Source organism: Aulonocara sp. 'chitande type north' Nkhata Bay, linkage group LG4, assembly GCF_057382095.1.
Source record: "Aulonocara sp. 'chitande type north' Nkhata Bay isolate Kocher_YH1m ecotype deep benthic linkage group LG4, A_spYH_male_GT1.1, whole genome shotgun sequence".
NCBI classification, from domain to species: Eukaryota; Metazoa; Chordata; class Actinopteri; order Cichliformes; family Cichlidae; genus Aulonocara; species Aulonocara sp. 'chitande type north' Nkhata Bay.
The window spans coordinates 36,248,266-36,254,880 of NC_141347.1; positions in this window are offsets into that span (position 1 = coordinate 36,248,266).

Genomic DNA, 6,615 nt, shown 5'->3' on the forward strand with positions numbered 1-6,615 from the left:
GACAGTAACTGCGTGTAAAACCTGCAGACAGTCAGATTAACAGTATTTTGTCTCTATCTGCCATTCTGCAATTCATCCCATGTAAACAACGTGGCGCACAGCGTGACGTGAATAAAGGCACATACCTTTGACGTTGTGTGACGAACTCTGTGATTCCTCGTCCACACGTAAACGCAAAAAAGGAGTTTTAAAAAATCTCAATTTTCGGTGATTCGAAACGCCGTTTACGTGTGGACGAAATGTCCAAGCGCATAGAAACAGCTGCGTTTTCACAAATACCCTTGTAAAATGTTTGGTGTTTGGAAAAACAAAATATGGGTGTGTGTGGCGGATGTGTTTGTGCGTGGGGGGATATTTTTCTTGTAAAACAAAGGGGTCCTAGCAAAAAATGTTTGGGAACCACTGGTGTAACCGACGATGGGAAACATCTGTCTGTTGTAGGTCATCCTGTGCTGTTCCACTGGCTGACAGTTGGTGGCAGTAAAATGAAGTAAATGTAGAAATGTAAATGTAACCCCTTCATGTGATACGCCTGTGATTGTGTTGTGTTCTGGCGTGAAAGTAAGAGGCAGGAGACAGCACTGGCTCTTTACTGCACATCTGCAACACAGAAATACAGCTCTGATCTGTGTGTCACATGCCTGCCAGGACACCTCTCCTCCGGCCATGCTGAAAGGAGCTGTGTCTGCAGCTTCATTAACACTACAATAATATAATAGATCAAATACAACAAATTGTTTTACAACATTAACTTAAGCTCTCTGAAAACAAAAAGCACAAAATAAATAATATGTCACTGAAAAATCATCAAAAACAACTTATAAGAACAATAAACAAAATAATTAAAAAACAAATAAACAGTCAGACAAATACGATTGAATAACCAGGACCCAATATTCTAGTGCTTATAGTTCAAACATTATACTTAAGTACAATCAAAATAATAATCGCCATCCAACAGGCAATAAAACACTGTACCATAAAAACAATGAATGAAAGACCGCATCCCCAAAACATAAGAACATCTCCATATCTGCAACACAGAAATACGGGTCTGAATGAGAACTTATCACTGCCGTCATCCCTGAAAACTGGCGGCCCCTTGATGTCTGATTGCAAGACAAGTTTCACCCCAGACAAATTTAGCTCAGGAGGTCCCTGCTCAGCCTTAAAGGCCCCAGTAGACATACTGGTCTCCTTATCACCTTGCAGCTGGGCTACAATGGACTGACCAATCTGATTGGCCAAATCTGAGATGAGTGTACTCAACCCAGCATTGGAAGCTTTCTGCGGGGTCTGAACGTCACAGGGGAACCTGGAGACGAGTGGAACAAAACTTGGGAACAAATGATACACCAAGTTTAGGTGTCTGAACCCCATCCCCAAGAAACCACCCTCGCCCCAAACTCACATGAGAGGAAACCTCCCCATCAGGAACACCACTTGCCTCTGAACCAGATGCTGACTCCATAATGATGAATAAAGCATCTGGTTCACAAAAAAATTCCAAATAGTGTAACTGTACAAAACCAAACACAGTATTTGTAACTAACACTTGATGTTATTCAGGATCAGAATTGAGCAGATTAAATATCCAAGCTCATTCAAAAAGTCTTACACAAGCTAGGAAAAGTAACCAACATGGAACAAGGGCAATTACGAAGAGCTCCCCACAGTGATCAAGATTACGTCGATGCTTGACAAATCCACAGTGTCACGGCACCATGTGATACGCCTGTCGTTGCGTTGTGTTCTGGCGTGAAAGTAAGAGGCAGGAGACAGCACTGGGTCTTTACTGCACATCTGCAACCAGAGATGGGCAGTAACGCGTTATGCGTTACTGTAATCTGATTACTTTTTTCAAGTAACGAGTAAAGTAAGGGATTACTATTGCAAAAACAGTAATTAGATTACCGTTACTTTCCCGTAGGAACGCTGCGTTACTGCGTTACTAAAACCGTGATTTTTTGCGAGAATGTCTCACGACAGTGACGTAAGCGAGTGCGCCGTTCGTGACAACAGCTGTGTGCAGATCAACAATGGATCATATATCAGTGCAGAGAGAGTATGAGCGTGCAGCGTTTAAAGCGTGGAAGTACTGACCTTACTTTGAGTTTGATTCCATAAAAAGTGACAAAAACATTAGTGTCCGCTGTGCGTGGGAAGAAAACTTCTTTTTACAGCGAAAAAACCCCTAAACTTCCAACAAGCACCGAGTAGCTACGACGTAATGGGAAACTCACAGAGAAACTCGCGGATTCTTCCACTGACCGCGGCACACCTGCACCAGGGTAAACCTCCGCCTACCCCACTCCTGCTTTACAGGTGAAAATAGAGCAACAGGACCGCTGAGTCTTTGACTTTATTTATTTTCTGCTGTGTTTTACTTGCATCTATTTGAAAGACTGAGTGTAAACACAAAAAATATTTTATTTTATGTGCTGGAATGTGCAGAAAATAGGTTTAAATGTTAAACTAATTTCTTCCAGTCAGAGAATGTTGCATATAATTACATTTTTGCTTGATGCATAAAGTTAAAAGATTAAAACTAATAAAACAAGTTTTAAAAAGAGACTTTTCCATTTGATTACATTTTGTATGATGGATTATGCAGAAAAAGTAGAATTGGGCTGAAAGATCTATCACTTTATCACCTCTTCAGGTTGTAAATCGTGTTTTTAAAAAGTAACTAAGTAACTAAGTAATTAATTACTTTTGAAAATAAGTAATCAGTAAAGTAACGGGATTACTTTTTTGGGGAAGTAATCAGTAATTAGTTACTGATTACTTTTTTCAAGTAACTTGACCAACACTGTCTGCAACACAGAAATATGGCTCTGATCTGTGTGTCACGCGCCTGCCAGGACACCTCTCCTCCGGCTATGCTGAAAGGAGCTGTGATGTGGGCAACCATGCAGCGCACACACACACGAACGCACACAGACTCAGATCATACAGGCAGGAGATTAAAATGCAAAATGAAATTTTTTTTTTTTTTAAAAAGGGTTTTGGGTGAAATACACAAGTATTTAACAAAAATGTTACACCAACAAAGTTTGAGACGCAAACTGTATAAAAGGATTGATTTGATTGAAAAACACTAATATATAATTTCCAACTGGTTACACATAATCAAGTCAATTTACAGTCAAAGTGGAAAAAAAAATCATTTATCCCCAAGGGGCACTTAAGATAGATGATACCTTGCTGACCATACATACAGTCGTGGCCAAAGGTTTTGAGAATGACACTAATATTAGTTTTCACAAAGTTTGGTGCTTCAGTGTTTTTAGATCTTTGTGTGAGGTGTTTCTGTGATGTATTGAAGTATAATTACAAGCTCTTCATAAGTTTCAAATGCTTTTATTGAGAATTACATCACGTTTATGCAAAGAGTCAATATTTGCAGGGTTGGCCCTTCTTTTTCAAGACCTCTGCAGTTGGCCTTGGCATGTTGTCAATCAACTTCTGGGCCAAATCCTGACTGATAGCAACCCATTCTGTCATAATCAATGCTTGGAGTTTGTCAGAATCAGCGGGTTTTTGTTTGTCCACCTGCCTCTTGAGGATTGACCACAAGTTCTCAATATGACTGAGGTCTGGGGAGCTCCCTGGCCATGGACCTAAAATGATTTGTTTCCCAAGTTACTTAGGTATCACTTCGGCCTTATGGCACGGTGCTCCATCGTGCTGGAAAAGGCATTGTTTTTCATCAAACTGTTCTTGGATAGTTGGAAGAAGTTGCTTTCAGGGGATGTTTTGGTACCATTCTTGATTCATGGCTGTTTTCTTTGTCAAAATTGTGAGTGAGCCCACTCCCTTGGATGAGAAGCAACCCCACACATGAATGGTCTCAGGATGCATGAATGGTCTAACCCTATCTCCCTCCGAGATAGGGTAATGAGCTGTCACAGTCACGTAGCTTTCCGTTTCCCTGGAGGTCCACCCATTTGTAGTAGGTAGGGCAACAGAAGATGCCTGGGACAGTTCAGCCATAACTTTAAACTTTTCCTGCTCATACATGCCTGGAACGATCTTGCCGCTAAAGTGGACGGGCAACAGGATATCATATGTGGCTCAAGCATGTTCATCATAGTTTAAACCCTTGTTTTGCACAACGGAATACGGCCTCCCGTCTGCAGCTAAACACCGCAATAGCTTTTGTAATAGCTTTAGCCCGGTTGGATTGGGCAGCAAAGGGCTGCTTAAATACAGCAAACTCCTCTGCTCCTCCCCTTGGACCGCTAGCGCTGACCATTGCTATCGCTTGACAGATCCACCATGTGCACCACACACATACTTTTTTTTCTTCTTTTTCGAATCTTCGGATCACGTGCGTGCCAAACCGTGGCGTGGGATCGGTTCGGATAACGAATCAACCATGATCCGCTGCACCACTACTGAGCAGTGACAGAATTTTCTCATGATAGTCTTTCTGGTTTAGCAATACTGTGCACCTGCCCTTGTCTGCCGGAAGGATGACGTTGTTGTTGATGATGTTGTTGACGATGTTGTTGTTGACGATGTTGTTGTTGACGATGTTGTTGTTGACGATGTTGTTGTTGACGATGTTGTTGTTGACGATGTTGTTGTCATTACTAAGTGATGTGCGTGCCTTCCTCTCCTCCATGGTGATGTTGGATGCTGGGGGTTTTGCATTGCTGAGACAGGCTGAAACTTTCGTCTGTAGTTGCTCTGCTTCCACTTCTGCAATATTGTTGTTTCGAATTGCTGTTTCTGTGGCTGTGATCAGCTCCACTAGTGGGATTTGTCTCGGCGTGACAGCAAAATTCAGTCCTTTAGCAAGGATGTTTTCTCTGTTTGGGTGAGCTGTCTATTAGACAAATTTTTCACCCACTTGTCCACATCCTCGTTGTCTCACTCAGGTGGTTCCTGTAATCTGCCAACTTACATGCTGTTTGATCATACTGACATACAACTTGATACATTCTTAATCATCAGGGCTGGACTGGGACAAAAAACCGGCCCAGGCATTTTGAAGAGAGACCGGCCCACAAGGTATTTCACCAGGTTTTCATTCAAAGCCATAAAGACTTTGAATGAAAACAAATGCTGTTGTGACAGTGATGTACAGTCTTGTTGGTATATGTGTGATTTCTATACATTTTATATCAGATAAAAACTTTGGTTGTAAGATTCAGATAATTATTTATTAAAAGCTAGACATTTTAAATGAGAATAAGAAAGAAAAGTATTTCTTTGTGTCCCCCTCTCCCTGTTAATGGCCTACCTGGCCCCCTGGCAAAAACTTTACTAGATCCGCCCCTGCACAGTTACCAGCTGTCAGCTACTTAGAAAAGGATCCTGGTGTTATTTGTCTTACCTTCAATTTATTCGTGTCACCTAAAAGGTAAACCTGTTTCTCCATCACCTGTTCAGCTCTGATGATCCAGTAAGGACGTCTCCTGGTTTCATCTTCATGTTTCCCTCTCACCACATATCCAAACCAACATCATGACCAGCAGCTTTACAGCTGTGGCTCCAGCAAACATCAGCTGATACTAGAAATTAATATTAAATAAATTCTAACAACAGCTGATCAAGCTTAAACGTGCTGCTGTTGTTTAGCGCGACATCCGCTGGTTTCCTCTTTCTGGTGCAAAGTGGGTGATAAACAAACAAGAGAGAAAAGCCGATCAGCTGATCATTGATCAGTTTCATGATTGAAGTAGCAACAGGAGAGGGAGGGGAGAGAATGAGAGGAGAAGGGGGAGCTGACAGCATAACGACGCAGAATAAATCCAGTCGCTTAAAATATCGGTTGTTAAGCTTAATGTGGGAATACTTTACAAACATTCAGAGACGAACTTACACACTTGCTTTATTTACTTACTCTGGGATAGTTTCCTCAGAGATGAAATGCCGGTTTGGTAGCGAGGCTCCAAATGCTTAACCAAACCGCCAACAGGTCTCGCGTGCCAAAGCCGCTCTATCACATGACGCATACTGCTCCGACGTGCTGGGTTATGCCATGTCGCAAGTTTTGTGAGGTGCTTTTGTGATATTTAATAAATCGGATTATATATTTTTATTTCTCTCCAATATTTAGGTCAGTATAGTACCAATACCGATATGTAATATCAGATCGGTCCATTGCTATTTAAAAGTGGAATGGGAGGGAGAGCCTTCAGTTTTCAGGCCCCTCTTCTGTGGAACCAGCTTCCAGTTTGGATTCAGGAGACAGACACTATCTCTACTTTCAAGATTAGGCTTAAAACTTTCCTTTTTGCTAGTATATATTAAGCCCATATGGAAAAGAAATAGGAAAAACTAATAAAAGACTTGCATAAGATTTGGCTTACTTCATATAGTGAATCATATAAGGCTTATATGATTCACTCATGAAAGTGGCTGTCATGGTCCGACAGCCCTCACCTGGCTGCCTGCCCATGTGTTATTGGGTGCATGTCGCTCCCTTCCCCTCTCCCTCTCTCTCTCTCTCGGAACGGGATTGTTTACCTCCGAGCGATGACGAGCATTCCCGAGAGTGTTCCCGCGCAGAGACTGGCCGCACCTGTTGTCGATCGGAGCCGACCAGCTGTAGCCAATTATCCGCCATCTCCCGGGCTGCCTTCTTAACAGGGCGATCGAGCT